The sequence below is a fragment of the Cyprinus carpio genome, chromosome B16 (assembly GCF_018340385.1).
Source record: "Cyprinus carpio isolate SPL01 chromosome B16, ASM1834038v1, whole genome shotgun sequence".
Taxonomy (NCBI): domain Eukaryota; kingdom Metazoa; phylum Chordata; class Actinopteri; order Cypriniformes; family Cyprinidae; genus Cyprinus; species Cyprinus carpio.
The window spans coordinates 26,147,791-26,164,528 of NC_056612.1; the positions used below are offsets into that span (position 1 = coordinate 26,147,791).

The 16,738-nt window shown below is 37.9% G+C and overlaps 1 long non-coding RNA gene across 1 annotated transcript in view; it reads right to left on the reverse strand.

Annotated features, from left to right (window-relative positions):
- Positions 1-685: 685 nt before the first annotated feature.
- Positions 686-16,738, reverse strand: part of LOC122140047 — a 32,685-nt gene continuing 16,632 nt past the window's right edge. The window contains exons 2-4 of the long non-coding RNA XR_006156774.1: positions 3,429-3,515; positions 2,954-3,053; positions 686-2,186 (exon numbers count right to left, since the gene is read on the reverse strand). This is a non-coding gene — a long non-coding RNA (uncharacterized LOC122140047). The remainder of the gene's footprint in view (positions 2,187-2,953; positions 3,054-3,428; positions 3,516-16,738) is intronic.

Genomic DNA, 16,738 nt, shown 5'->3' on the forward strand with positions numbered 1-16,738 from the left:
TCCTGAGGGCCCCACTCCAGCGCTGGGGCCGACGCCACCCTGGTGGACCGACGAGGCAGAGAGGAAGGGGAACAAATGTGTCGCTTTAGGTGGTATAGGGATGCAGCTGGCAAGTGTGCCACCTTTGTCTGAAGCAATCCCAGCGTGGCTCACTCGCACACACACTCGTGGAGGAATTCTGGCCCTAGCGGGGCCAAGGGGGCGGGACATTTGCCTCTGGCCAGAGAGGAAACGGAGGGTGTCTGTCTTTACTGAAGCTTTGTGCGTGAAGAGACCAATAATCATACGCATCAGTGTTTTCTGCACCGGAGCAACGGTATACTGACGATAAACAGTCAACACACAGGAATTACTTCATCAGACAGCTCTGAATCAATGAATGAATCACTCACTCACTGAACAGGCTAAGACTCAAAATGACCCGAGAACAGTAATCTGCACAAATAATACAATACATTGACCAAAAAGACAAAAACATTAAAGCATCTAATGCAAACAAACAAAACTTACTAATGTTTTTGTTGCTATGCTTATGTTTTGCTTTTAAAATGCCATGCAAAAAAAAAAAAAAAAACAACTATGCAAGGAACAGTCAGTATCTTAGTTTAGTGACTGCATTTGCTGATTTTTAAAGGAAGATGTAGCATGAATGCAAAGTAGTCATCAGAGAATGATAATGATATGTGTGTATATATATATATATACACACACATACACTATAACTATATATATTATAAATAAAGCTCTGCGAAGGTGCTTTACAAATTCCAGCATGTGTTATTGATTGAACGGGTCATGGTAAAGACGCTCTTCATGGCTAATCAAAATATATTTCATAAAAAAAAAATAAAAAAAAAAAACAAGACATGCAGGTGCTTTTATAACTGCATTCATTTTATGCCATTCCCCCCATAATTCTTTTCCATTACTGCTCTTCATTTTGCCTGTCTATTGAGTGGGTGTCCAAACTAACAATTAAACTATTGTTAAGAGAACAGAAAGCCGGAGGAGTTGCCATTCCAGGAGATAATAATCAAATATCACTCCACTGTAATCACTGTTAAACTACTTAACCCTCAATCGCACACGCGATCCACACAAAACTAAAACCAATGATAAAAGTGTTCAAAGAGGACTGGAAACTTCTTGAAATCTATTAAAAGTTCTGTTTCACCAGCCTCCTGAAGCACACGTAACCTGCAGAGCCGGTGGCCGACTGTCGCAATATTCAAGCTTAACATGAGCTTTTTTTCTCTTACAGCTCGGATGGGGAATGTTTTCTTGGCCTGCGCCGAGGTCTGACAGATGCTGCCCATCCAAAAGACTCTTGACTCTGCCAAAAATATCAGGCAGGAAATTAGGGGAGGCAATCTATTATTTAAAACAACAAGCGACAGTTCATATGCTCCTGCAACTCTGGAGCGCATCGCAGAGCGAGTGTCGCAGGCGAGCCCCGAGCCATCTGACTTTACTCAACAACCACAAACTCGCCTCGCCTTGCTGCGCTGCGTTTAGCTCCCTGTAAGCCCTTCTTCAGCCGCATAATGACTTCTGCACTGAGACAATATAAAATAAACACCTTCAAGCCGGTCTATTAGACAACACTTAAAATCATTCCTCCTTTTTTGGGGGGTTTGCGGGGGGGAAGGGGTGGCGTCTTAATTACTTCCTTGTTGGAGTGAGCTTGAACGTTAATGAGGGATGCTCCTTTCTCTCGGCGGCGAGCGAGTGTAGTTTATTCGTATAATCAGCTAGCTGTCGGAGACTGGATTAGCCCCTCCACGGCGAGTGAAGTGTTTAACATGGCACGCACGATGGGCTCAAACAAGCTCTCTGCCTGCCTTCTCTCCACAAACACTCATTGTCATTAATTTGATTTGCTTATCGCCCCCTCCCCCCCTTTTAAAAGCTCTCCATTTCACGTTTCTGCAGCCTCTCCTTTCAAACGCCAGTGCAAATGATTGCACCCGCTGCTAAGAATTACCAGGTAAAGGAACGGCAGAAAAAAAAGGAGAGAAGTTAAATTAAGATGAAGAATTGTAAAATGTTTCCAGTTGGAAGAGTGTTGATTACCAGGGCGCCGGTCCTGCAGGATTACCTGCGATTTATCCTCATATTTTGGGATGCCTCACCCTCCGCCTTACGTTCCTCTCTCCGGGGGCCACGGAAGCAGCTTGCATGCACCTCTGCCAAAAGAGTTTATTAGAGCAAATGGTACTGTAAGCCCTATGGAAGGCATACCTTATGTGAAGATTTAAAAGATATTAAGAAGATTGTGGGGCCCAGAACCCAGGTGTGTCGGGTAATAGTCATTGTCTCGTACGTGTGCATGTGTGTGTGTGTGTGTGTGTGTGTGTGTGTGTGTGTGTGTGTGTGTGTGTAGATGAAACAGGGAAAGGTGCCAGTGAGAGAGGGTAGAGAACACCCCAGGCAGCTCTGTAATTTACACCCAAGTGGAGAGATTCCTAGATGCTGCTCTCCGCACTTGAGTCTTTACTAGCTCTGGTTCCTATTACCGGCCTAATAGAGTAATATGGGCGAGATAAAAGCACGTGGGATCAACCATGAGTTCAGCACCTCATTTGCTTGATGCAATGTTTTTAGACTATAATAGCGAATGAGCATCATCCCCGATTGGATGAAGTCTGAAGCCCAGTCTACACTGTGTGAGAAATATATTTTAATAGATATAAAATAAATAAATATAAATATATGAATATAAATAAATGCTTATATATAACTTTGTTTATACATTTATTTCAAATTACATTTTTTAATATTATATATAATGTCCTGGTTTTTTTTTGTCTCAGATGGCAAAATGGTAGCATTGTTGCCCTGGATTTGGCCCAATATTTATGCTAGTATATTTTAATTAATAATATATAAAAATAAATAAACCTATTACGTAAATATAAATGCAAAAGTGATGTCAAGGGGGCAATAGAGTTACCTTCAAATGCCATTATGCTGCCATCTTTGTTCAGTTCTTGAACGTTTTTGTTTTTTCTAGGCAATTTGCTAGGCTGCAAATGTCATGTCCTACAGTATATCTGGAAAAAAGGAAAGTGCACTGGTAAAACATTAACGGTATACTATAACAAAATATTTGTAATTTATATAAACGCATGCAAAATATGACAGTTCATCAGAATATATAGCTACTTTTGAACAGGCGTGAAAAGTGACAAGTGTTTTTTACTAACATTATGGTGTAGTTACAACATCTACCAGCAGAGGCAACAGAGCCAAAAGTTGGTTATTAATATTAAGGTAGCTGGCTATAAACAAACAGATTTCTCATTCCTTCTTGACAGTAGTTGACCTGAAAGAGAAAACTGGCCATTTAAATTTATTTTAATACCCACTATGTTACTGACCTGCAAGAAATTGAGTTTGAGTAACTAGAAGCCTTTGCGCTGACGTACCTGCGTAGAGTACATTTCTGGCCTTTGCCGCAATGAGAAGGGCACACATGGAGCGCCTGCAATTATACAACCTGCAAATCTTCACTCCTGCAAAAAACACCACACATGCAACTTTTGATGGTTAACAACAACCTTGGAGCGAATATATCGTTGGCTTTCAGCACAGATCAATGACGGGGGCTTTTTGTGTCTAAAATACTGAGCGTCTGAGTACTGTACCCCATCAACATCTTATCCTCATTATGCTAAAACATTATTCCATGTGCAACACCTGCAGAATAAATTTGCCATTCAGATTTGCTAGGGATGATCAAACAAGTCCGAAACACTGTCATTATTTCTCCCTCCGACACGGCGGTGAAAATGAATAGTTTTCCTAGGTTTATGGGAAGGATCCATTCAGCTGGAAGTAAACTTCATTTTATCAGTTTAATTTACTTCATCTCCTAAAAAGTGAAAAGCAAAAACACACCTGAACAAGTCCACATTCGATGTTCCCTGATTGAGGTGCTTAAATGAGTTTTAAAACAAAGCAAGACGCATTTAATGCGCCCCGGGGAACACAATACTTCACTAATGTGTCATTGTTTTCGCTCAACTTGAAGATCGCCAGGAGAGCTGGGTAAAACGAGTAGGGCACAAGCGTCTACCGCATCCATCCATCCATCTGGAAGACGGCAACAAACAATATTTATCCAGCTCGGCACCGGCATGCTAACCTCGCACTCAAAAGCTAGATAAAAAGAAATGCGATCTAATGAATTAAACCTCCCTAGACATAATTCTGTATTGGTGGTAATCAGGTGCTTTTGCGCCCATGAATATACATGCCCGGCATCAGCTGTAATCCTGTTGGTGGTCAATATTCTTGAAGCTCTGCCAGCGTGGGAATATTCCTGCTTCGTTCTTCTCTGCTTTAATGTTATCAGGTAACACACACTGGCATTAAATCCACAACATAATAAAAGAGCCCTTTCTGGAAGCCTTCAGAGCAGACAATGCGGCTCTCGCCGAAAGCCCTTTAAATGTTCCTGTTTAATGTCATTACGGAAGCACGAAGCACGCAGGCTTGTCGAGGCTCAGCTTGAAAAGGAAGACCCTACACAAGACCTCAAGGTACATTTGCTCAGACGAAAGACAAAACGAAAGGAAGAAAGCAAACAGAACAAACAAACGAGTCGGTTTATTACATTGCGGAGATGAATGGCAAAGCAACAACTCTAGCCATCTCTGCTGACAGCTTTTAAACCCAGAGATTTGTGCACATTAGTCACACATTTTAGGAAGAAGGTGCTTTATGAAGTGCATTGATTGGGATTACGGTTCTATCTTTTCCTGTCGTTCTTTCATTCTAAGACCTGTCGCTGATTTCAGGGTTGCCAAGCGCTTCCTCAAAATAAAAGAACGGGGGAGCTTTTGTCCTTCGTTTTCTAAAATGCGAATGCCTTATGCATTAGAAGGTGTAATCTACGTTTAATATTTTTTAATGATTCCAATAAAGACACCATGGTGAAGTTCTGATGTTTATTAGCTTATTAATATGTTCATTTGCATGTCTGAAACGAGCCGCATGTATGACCGGGAGTACGCACTGATGTGTCTGTACGGCGAGGATTTAAATAAATTTAGTTCATTGTGAAGTAAAACAAAAAATATACCCGACAGAACAGCTAATGAAGTGCACATACTTTTAAAATAGATGACAAACCCCATAATGCTTTGAGAAAGAGCTACATCTGACAGGCTTAATAACTAACTTTTGTATCTAATTTATACAATCATTACCACCACTTTCATTATTAACGATTCTGGGACAAATTTCCCTGACGGTTCTTACCAAACCTACCGAGTCCACAAAGTGGAGTTGCAGGCTGAATTATTCATATTAGCGGTCAATCCGTTTCTGACAAAATAACAGAAATACACGCCGGCTCGCTTTTTATTTCCCCATAATCTCTTGAGCCTTATTTTGTAAGGACGGAGGCTGACTTTTGTGGATGTGGGAAATCAATAGTGTTGCCGTAGGACAGGCTCTCATTTATGTAAGAAATGCCAAGAGGCTAATATTAGAATCATAAACAAAAGCTTTGTCTTTTATTCCCTATGAACCATTCAACATAGCAGCGGATTAAAGTGTGGATGAAATACTATATAGACAAGATTCCCTCAGGACTGGTTCCTCCTCTTCGGCATTCTCTCGGAGGGGAGAGAAAGAGAGCCCACTGCACCTTAGTGCTGAAAGAGAGGAGGAGGAGGATGACAAGGAGGAGGAATTAATTTCTGCCCTCTGGGAATAACACACACAGGATCTCAAGAGTTTGAATGAATCTACAAATCTAGCTCTGAAAAGATTAAATAAATAAGAAGGGGGAGGAAGGCGAAGCTGATCAATGTGCATTCGGCAGCAGCAGTCCCTTCTGTTCGCCTTCCTTGGAACGGCCACAGAGGACGTGAAGCAGCGCACCCACCTTAAACACTGATAAGCTGGAAAATTCAAATCTTTTATTCAGCTCGTAGCTGAGATTCGTTAGCATTCTGCAAAAGTGGCAAAACAACACAAAAGTTTGTCTAATTAATATGGAAAAAATGTGGGGGCGACTCTTAATAAGTAATTTCTTCATATCGTTCAGCAGTCATGAGGAAGTTTGACATTTACAGATAACCTGCTGGGTTTTGGCAAAACAACCAATAAAGATCCCGGACAATAAAGCACAATTACTGCTCCCTAATACAATAAATAAGTGCCACGGATCCCCGTTCAAGAACAATATACCTGGAAATAAAAGACATGAGGAAGTTCAGCAAAGAGGTGATTGCAAACCCAAAGACTCCAATAATCCACTCTCATTCGCTGGCGTACAGAGGGAAGCCGGTGCGAAGTGGGACCGTGCGAAGGGATCAGAGAAAATGAGCGACTGTATTGACACATGAATTTACGCACAAAGTCGTGTGCAACTGCTCGGTTCATGTGTCAACAGCATTCATTCCACTTAGTCCCTGCACTCACAACGCTTATCTCGCTTATGATCTCATTTCATCAGTCTGGCCATGTTCCCCAAGAGTCAAGCTGTCACCCAGTGCATCCAATTTAATGATGTGGGAGTGGGATATCATTGCGCCTTAGTCTTGAGATTGGCCTTTGGTAAGTCACATCCAATTACATGGACTCTACAAATGGTCATTTCTGTTTGCTTTCCAGAACCGGCTACAAAAAAAACAAAACCGCGCTCTAGTTACACAGATCTCTCCGATCAGATTCACACTCGGCCTCGAAGTTTGACCTGCCGAAAAGTCTCCAACCTCCGAGACCTTGCCCAAGACGCACCCGAGTCCCGATCACAAGCCGCGAAGCAGTTTACCCACAGCATTATCTTCTATCCTCTTCTTGCCCAAGCTACTCCCACCAGGGCATTGTGGGAAGAGTACAACTGTTGCGAGTGGGTGGCACATCTGTTCCCAGAGACAGCCCATGCCCCGGGGGTCAACCTGCAACACAGTTATCATTTCACATCCTCCTCTAATAACCGCTCTGATATTCCCGTCAAGTTGAAGACAAAGGGTTAGAATAGGGTTGCCTATTGTCTGATCAGAGGCACAGCATTTTTAATAGTGGGTGTATTAAGAGTCATGTTTGTCATGCACCACTCTATCTTTCCATCTGGTGCAGGTTTCTCATGTAACAGGTTATGTGCATTTAAAATATGGAATATGTTAATCGCAATAATCGTCTTGTTAGAAGCACCATATGCATACTTTAGTGTACTTAACATGTTTCCGAACTATTTGCACACAATTGCAAATGCTTCAGCTGCATCCACAAAGGCCAGTGGGCGGTGAAGGGAAACAAAGGAGAAACTTTCTTGCAAACTTACAAGCTTTGAATTTGGCCAGTGCAGACCAGCACACGCGCTACCGATAATGCAAATTCTCTTTCGCAAGTGCCCTAAATAGACTCACTTCTGCCTCTGTTGCTGCCAAAGAAGTTCTTACTGCGGCACAGCGCAGATGAGCTGGACCGAGGCTGCTGAGGTAACTTCGATCGGGAGCTGGAGGTGCGGATATGCGTGTGGGTGTTTGTGTGTCCATGAGTTGAGGCGTTAGCGGTGAGGGGGAGCCGGTGGGCTTGGGCAGAAGAGGGCGAGTAGAGAGCGTGGAGGATGAAAGATGGAGTCTAATCCTCCACATGTGGCTGCTTTTTCATTTTTTTTTTTTTTTTTTTTAAAGGAAAGCCAACTGGAGCCATTCTTTGGACTGTAGGCCAAGGGCTCCAGGAAAGCATTGCCCCGAGCCAAAGCACACAGTGTGAAATGAGAAGCTAAAGCTTGAATGTGCTTTTGTTTATCAGAAAAATGCACTCTAAGTGGGATTGGCAGTATAAGGCCCAAACTCCATAAGTCATATAGACTGGCATGGGCCGGAACTGGGAATGCTGCAGGAGGGAGGTTTCAGGCACGAATAAGGCTTGCCGAGCCACTGGCAGCCCCTCAGCCTGTCTTGCTCGCTCCTTAATCTTAACTCCAGCACAAAGGAGGATCAGTGGGGTCAATCTAAAGTAAGAAAATGTGGTCACAAGTTGAGTTGGGGAAAAATCTACAGCTATGTCGCACACGGATGCTGAATTGCGAAAGGCCCCCACAAAGCCTCCAGAACTGGGCCAAGGATCGATCAATCTCAAACAATAGCTGCTCCCCCACACACAAAATAGCGGCAGTACCCATACAAAATTCACACACACACAAAAAGCCTCCTCAGACCCCAAAACAAAAGCAAAAACAAAAGAAAGTTAGCGGCTTACAAATTGGCCACCACTCACAACAGAGTGTTACGCATTATTTTCAACAAAATGCTTTGGGTATGTCAAATTGAAATACTTTTAGGATTGCAGATGGAGTGCCAGGGAGGCTAAAGGAAATGATGCACGGTTGGTAATGCTTTAAAGGGACTGTATGCCTCCGCATTTGAAGCAATGCTGCATTCGTAAAATGGAGACACTTTAGTGCATCTGTTTTGTTCGCAGAATGCCAGAAAGGTGGTGCTAAAATACTTTTTTTTCCAACTTTAACTTATGAGTAATCCATTTATAGGTTAATCCCTCTGAAATGTGTAGACCTGTGGCTCTATTTGAGTCCGTCTGAGTACTGAGAATCTCATATTATTTGTTCGACCAAAAAAAGGGCAGTATTTATATCAAAATCTCCAAAGTCACAAATATTATTATTGTGTTGCAAGTCGATATCAAATGACACATAGGTGGACCAAGAGAGGGGGCACCAGAGGAGGTTACCGTCAACCAGTATAAGGGAAGGCTGAACTGATTGGTGTGTCTTCAGACAGATTGTTGATTTGTCATTCATCGGCCATCCGAAGGATCTGGCTTTTTAAATGAGTCTATGCAAACAAAGCAGACGCACACACTCTCAATGCATGCCTCTCAATGCAACGTTCCATGAAGAGTAGCGGGGCACACCAACAGATGTATGTCTAGACATCGATCTGCACCACATCAGGGAGGAAGCAGAAAAAGTATTGTTAGACGCTGATCTCTGGTGCCAGCTGCTCGTTTAAATTGCCTTGTTTTACAAACAAACTGACTCTTAGAACTTTCTCACAGTTAAATATGAGGGAAGAACGCAGCGGCTGACACGTACAAAGAGACTCTAAATTGGAAGGCAATGGAATGTGATGCGTTTCGTACAACAAAGCTGAACAGAAAGAACTGCTTAAATGCAATATTCCCCTTGTTTGTAGGCAAGAAAGCATGAAACGCAGACAAGGTCACTTCTGTTCAATGCTGCATTACAGGAAAGTGCACGTGCTACAGAACTCAAAAAATGTAAGAAATGTAAACTATTGCTGAAAATCTCTTTCCTGCACAATGAGCTAATGGAAGTAATAAAAAAAAGAATAGTTCTAGAACAGAATGCTATGAAAAGAAACAAGGTGCTTAAAAAAATGTAGGCTTTATAGGCTAATTAACAGAAATCTAATGAGCCAATTACGGTGAACTGATGAGAGAAGTTTGATGAAAGGAGAAAAAGTGCAGGGGACTGCTGAGAAAAATATGGAAATACTTTAGGTTACATGATGAAAGATAAATGAGTGTTTCAAATTGACAAGGGTGATTAAAAACAAAGCCAAGCAAAATGAAACCACATTAACTGGATATAATCAGGCAAATCTAGTCTCTGTTTTAATAACAATATGAAGTTACAATTCGGTAAAGATCTAATACAAATTTACTAAAATGAAAAGTACTAATGTGTCATTATATTCTGGCTGTTATTCTAGATTAATTGAATGTCTTTATGCTGGACACCAGCGAAGGTGCTTTATGTGACCATGACTATTTATATATGCAAATCACCTTGTATCTTAAACTTCCAGGCTAGTTATGCAATCAAGAAGCTAAAACTCAGGTTAAAAGTATTACTTATGAGCCTGCATTAAGTTAAAATGCCTCTGGCCACACAGGTTGTTAAAAAAAGGTGTAATGATTCTGATTAACACCAAGCCTTGTCAAACTATTTTCGTGCTAAGTAACAGCAAATACCAAATGTTTTTTTTTTAGACGATATTTATAGTAATAAAAATAATAATAATAATAATAATACTTAAAAACTTTTTGGGAGTCATTCATGTTAAATAATTAGATAAATCATTTGTTTCTAAAGGAAATCATAATGTTTTGCAAATATAATTCTCTTTCTCCTTTTTTAAAAACTATATACCAATACAATATAAACACATATACAACATATAGCCATTTATCCAAAGTACATATTAAACAGATAAAGCTGTTTTTTTTTTTAGAGATTTTTCATGCTGGATTTCACTTTCAATAAAATTCAAGGTTCCATTGCTTATTTACCTGAAAGACCTATTTGGTTGTCAAGTAGAAGCAAAAAAATTAGTGACATTTGGAATATTTACCAAGACAATTACTTAACTTACTAATTAGCGTTTCACTTAATGAAATGCTAACAAACTTGTTTTGAGTCATTCAGGTTAAATTATTAGATAAGTAATTGTTTTAAAAAAGAAATCAACCTGAAAAAATAAATAAATAATATATATATATATATATATATATATATATATATATATATATATACACAGTATACAGTATATTCCCAATATGTTTTTTCTACAGCATTCCTATAGTTTCTGACCACAGCATTTTGGTCCTTGCCATAATCTTTCCTGTTATTATGGCTGATTTCTGCATTTTGATGGAATATAATTCAATGTTTCATTGAGTTGAATTCAAGTGATTATACTTGTAATTACTGATTATACCAAGGGTTTTAAAATTATTTGGGTGTGAAATAACAGCAACTTTTTTCTATGATATTTAGCAAGCAAAATAATATAACTCAAAAGAAATCATTAAAAAAAAATAAATCAAAAAAAACTAGTCGAGTCCTTCAGGTAAAATAATTAGATAATTAAAAAAATAAAAATAATAATAATAAAAAGTTTAGCAATTATTATTAACTTTCTGCTTACAAAAGATACATATTTGAACTATACTCCCAATAATTTTTCCTACAGCATTCCTACACTTTCTAACCATGCATTTTGCCATAATCGTTTCTGTTATTCATGACTAAATGATAAGGATTGTTTAAAAATATGCATATATTCATAGTTTGTTCTTGCATTTCTATGGAATGTGATGTTCAATTTCCATTTAATTGAATTCACAAACTGTTATCATGCAAGGTTTACTCTTAACAAAGAGTACAGTAAATATGAAGTATACTCAGTGCAAAGCAAAACTACTTTTAATTACTGGGAGCAACACTCGAAGTGCTGTACATTCTGTATAAAAGGGCGGCGCACACATATGTGAGGTGTCACGCATTGAGTGGCCTGCTGGCCAGTTGTGTGCTGGGGCGCCTCCAGCTCAGTGCATCTTTTCCCAGCAGGGGGCTGGCCATGCGGAGAGCTTCGGCCTGGGGCAAGACTCTGTGTCAGCAGATAGTGCAGAGGGGTGGGGGGGAGATTCAGGAGTGCCGGCCTTCGCCAAAACCCACACTCTCTTGGCATTTTGGCAGGGTGGAGCGGCACAATAAAATGATCCAATTTAAGCTGGTTTAGGAGCGCCTGAGAATATTCAAATATTTATTTTTTTCCCCGGCGCAGGAAACAGTTTGCTGCTCTAACGATCGCAGCAGATCCGTGTTCCTGCAAGCCTCAGAGAGTCTGTGTAGGTAGCCAGTTGGCGGAGATGTTCTGACCGACGGTCCCTTTGGTCTTGTTTCGGCCTGTGTGTTCGACTTCACTGACCCGGTTACCATCGCTGTTGTTATCTCGCTCCTGATATTCAACACAACGCCTGAAGACAATCCAAAATAAATGGAGTGTTTTGGGACTGCTAGGAGGAGAGAAGAAGTAACTGCCTGTGTTATTCAGTTTACAAGCACATAAATAAACAGAGAGGTGAAGTCTAGGTCTAGCGTGTATGTCAGCTATTTTACAATGACTTTTTAAAACAAAAGTCTCTCATGATCAAAAATACAGTAAAAAAACACTAATATTGTAAAAAAAAATTACAACATAAAACCGCAATTTTTCAACAGCAATTACTCCAGTCTTCTGTGTTACATGATCCTTCATATATAATTTCAATATGCTCATTTGCTACTCAAGAAACATTTCTTATGATCAACAGTGGTGCTAACAGCATTTATTTGAAAAATAATTTCATTGTCATATTATAAGTCATATTATCATATGTCTTTACTGCCACTTTTGATCAATTTAAGGCATCCTTACTAAATAAAAGTATTAAATATATTTTTTTAAATCGTACAGATACTAAATCTTTCTAATATTTTATGAAGTATATATTTATATAAATAAATCATTATATTAGTTATATTATATAGTTATTTAACTATAAGATAAAATATACCATATTTATAGTTATTATATATTTATTTATATATTATTTGCTGGAAACGGAACCAAAGAAATTTTCACATATTGGATAAATACTGGATAATTCACTGAATGAAATATTTTTTGTTATATTATTTCTTCTTTTTCAATGTAGAACTTGATGGAAGAAGAAAAAACAAGTCTGATATGAATGTAAAAACAACCTTAAAAATCTTAAATTCAGTGGATTACCCAAAAGAGGCATCATATTATATATAATTTATCCAGTATATTAATCCATTTTTGGGTTAAATTTTCTGTAAAAATAACTGTAATGTGATATATCAGCATAAAAGGCCAAGTGAACACAGAATGGCTCACATATTAAATGCCACACATCCCACCCCACAGCATTCATACATAAAAAGAACGGCTCTCGCAGTGAAGGCCTCTGATTTCTCGTGTGTTTTGTCCCTTCCATAATATTCCACTGATTTAATCCTCTCCATAAATGACTAATGCCCAGTGTGCTGTACACTTTGACATTATTGATGTTGATGATGATGAGAATCAGTGTAATAATTGCCTTTAATGCGGTTATTGCTATTACTGTTATTATTACTGCTAATGAAGGAAATGCTGGCCCACATCGCCTCAGCAGAAATTTCACCATGGAAATAAATGAAAAAATGTCTTTATTGGATTACACTAAAAGCAATTCCAAATAAATGGGCCTTGAATACGTCTGTGAGATGAAGATCACAAACATGTAATTTCATTGTGCTGGGAGCAGGGGCATACAACTCAGCAAGACGCAGCGAGACGGTTCACTTCAATCTGAGTCTGCGTCCGCATGCATGATCACACACATACACCACGAGGTGCGGCGTTCCTGTCGTCTCCACGTGCATGTGGAGGTAGCATGTCGTCAATGATAAAAAGCACTTGACGAGTTGAATAACCCTTAGCAGATGATGCTTATCTGACAGTGACAGAAAAGCTCGTAAGGAATTAGATTAGAACAAGTTGGGATACGCTGATAGGACTCGATTGATGTATGAGCTTTATTTCTAGCTCTATAAAACTCATGTTGTCTAGTTTATTTGTTGTTCACAGGTGGTCTATGGGACTAATTTTTCTTGTGTTAGTCATTTCTCTCATAAAAAAAGAGCATCTGAGCCCCTAAATTTCTCAGTCATAATGGAAATTGAGTTCTGGGGGTTAGAAATAAACAATCTGACATAAATGAAGACGATAAGTTATGAGGAAAAAAAAGACAGGTTTTCTGAAGAGTTTAGAGCTGTGAAGAGTTAACTATATGATCAGGTTATTTATAATGAAAGCAACAGATCTAAAGGTTTTACTGCAGATTTATGCAACTTATTGGACACAATTATATGTACTTCTCGTGAAAAATAAAGAGACATTTCAGTGGAATAAGACAACATTTTCATTCTTGGATATATTTTCTTGATTAACTGTCAAAACATTAAAACAAAAACAGAAAAGAAAAGAAAAGAAAAGAAAAGAAAAGAAAAGAAAAGAAAAGAAAAGAAAAGATTCCTAATTCCTTACATTCAAATTCAATTTAGATTAAGTATTATTAAGATGGTTTTTGAGTGTTTTTTTTTTTTTTTGGTACTTGACTAAGACAGCATTTTAGTGCCACATAAAAATATTAGATTATGAAAATAAAGTCATTATTTTGAGAATAAACTAAAACGTTTTAGAACACAGTCGCATTACAGTGAGGTTAAAAATATAAATATTTCTGAAATTGAAGTCTGAACTGCAAGAACAAATTCATAGCAATATGAGAATATTTTGAGAATAAAATTAACATTTCAAGAAAAAAAAATATTGTGAAAACCAATGCTTCAGTAGCTTCTATGTGAGCAATGGATGTGATTTCGTCAAAACCTATTTCAATAAAGCAATGAAGAAATCTAAAATGGCAACCTGAATCCTCCGCTTAATTTTTTTGTTAACCGTTTTAATTAATAAACTACTTGACAGACTTGGTCACTATGACCTTTGACACAGAAAAAAAGCTTAAAAACAACATGTTTGGAAAGATGAGTAAATGATGACAGAAGTTACATATCTGGGTGAATTATTCTTATTACTCAATAGTCGACAGGCTAAGCTGAATGAACCGGGGCTCTACTGCTGTTAATGTACATACAGATGGGTTCTTCCATCAGCTCTGTCAATTTATAAATCATTACTGTACCGCTCATTGTTATTTTCCCCACTCATCTTAAGAGACAGCAGAAAAAGTGGAAAAGTTGAATAATAAAGATTAATTTACAATTAACACTCAGCAAATAGAAGCATGGGAACAACACAAAGGTCACACCGAAGACATAAAAATAGTGAAGAATAAGAGCTACTGCACAAAACATAGACAGTCAAATGCAACAAGAGACATAATAAATCACCCCTGCACACATTCACACACGTTGCATGTACCAGACTATTAATGTTATGAGACGTGCAAACATAACTAAAGCTGAAATGCATATTTACTACTTTGAAGATTACAAATGTACTAAGTAGGTCTTGTGGCATGATGTTTCTGGCCTGTATCCATGATCCCTAAACTTTTCTTTTAACACAAGTCTGTAGAATGGAATTTTCTTTGTGAGTGCAATTTTTGCTTGTAATGAGTTATATTCCATTATATTTTCTCATATGTTGTGCATTATTTCATAAAAAGCCCATTGTTTACAAGCTCATTGAGCAAGCTTTATGTAATTCACTCTAATTTCATATACAATTATTACAGTATTCATAAACGGCATATGGTGTGTGTGGGCATGATAGAAGCTATTTGAAAAGTTTTAAACTAAAAACAATGCTTGCCATTTGGCATTGAAGAAATTATATTATGCATGCTTGTTCAGCTATTACCATAACAATCAGTTAATCAGTTAAAAACTATTAAAAATAATAATAATAAAAAATAAGGGGAAAATATGTTTTAAATAATAAATGTTATATCATTTTAAAGGGGCCATATGATGCGATTTCAAGCTTTCCTTTGTCTTTGGAGTGTTACAAGCTGTTCGTGAATAGATAAAAGTTAAGACTTTTCCAAGCTTCCCTAAAACGCCTCGTTTAAACACGCCCCCATTTCTACGTCACTCTTATTCTCACTGTAGAATTGTTGCCGCTGTCGCCATGTCATACAGATGCTGTGTGTTTCCAAATATGGTAAGGGATATAACTTTTCAACATAACAAAGAAAAGGTATTCGGCCAATCACAATGCACTGGATAGTGAAAAATGTGAAAAATAATGCGTTTTTTTTTTCACCTTAAACTGCATAAACACATTGCATTACACCAAATACACAAAATAATGTTCTTTTAAGCATCGTCATATGACCCCTTTAAATTTAAATTGATTAATTAATTAAATAAATGTTCTTGCAATTTCAGATTATGATACCAGAATATATTGCAGCAACACAAACAACAAACTAAATTGACAGTGTTTATATGCACAATTTTTACAATTCAACAATTCAATCCAACTGCAGATTCCATTCACATGAACATATACTAAACTCTACAATCACAATTTCTTTATATGCAAATCAGCATTTAGCATCCATAACATTACAATAACAGCGTGCGAGTCCTATCAGAGAAAGTCACTATCAGCTGACTAAAGTTAGGAAACTCAGGCCCTTTATACTGTGTGTATATAACAAGAAAGCTTTCTTCTAATGCAGCTAACTTTAGATACAAGTCAAGAGAAAAAAAATGGAAGCAGTATCCAGAAATTCTATCACTCCCATCAATAAATCTGTCTGAGCACCCACCTTCACTTGATGGACAGCGGTTTCTATTTTTGACATACTGCAGAGTATCTCTAGCCCCATCTGTCTGAAATAACTTATGCGCTTGTAATGAAATATTAAGATATTAGTCAGTTTTTAAGGTTTACATTGAAAATATAGTTCTATTAAGTTTAACAGATTATTTTTGATCCTTATCATCTCTTCCAATCTGAATTTTAGCACAATAGCATCATTCTGATCTGATCTGGCGTTTGCTAAAGACTTCATTCTGATTAAGTAAGCAATCATTAAGATGCATGTAAACAGAAAATCTAGGGCCTGCATTTTCTTATATTAATTCTTAATTTGTCTGGATTCCATTTGAATGGTTTAATAAAATTTTAATAATCAAAAAAGGATGTTCAATCAACTGAATTCATAAAACTTTACCAATTTATTAACATTTTAATAGTAATAGTGTTACATCAATAGTAAACATCAAATGGATGTTTAAAACTTTAACAATGTAATCTTTAATTATGTAATCAAATTAAATTTGAACTATTCCTTTCATTTTTGGGGGGGCAAAAGGGTGATTTGTAGCAGAGGTTTACAGTTAAAATGATAACATGGACATAAT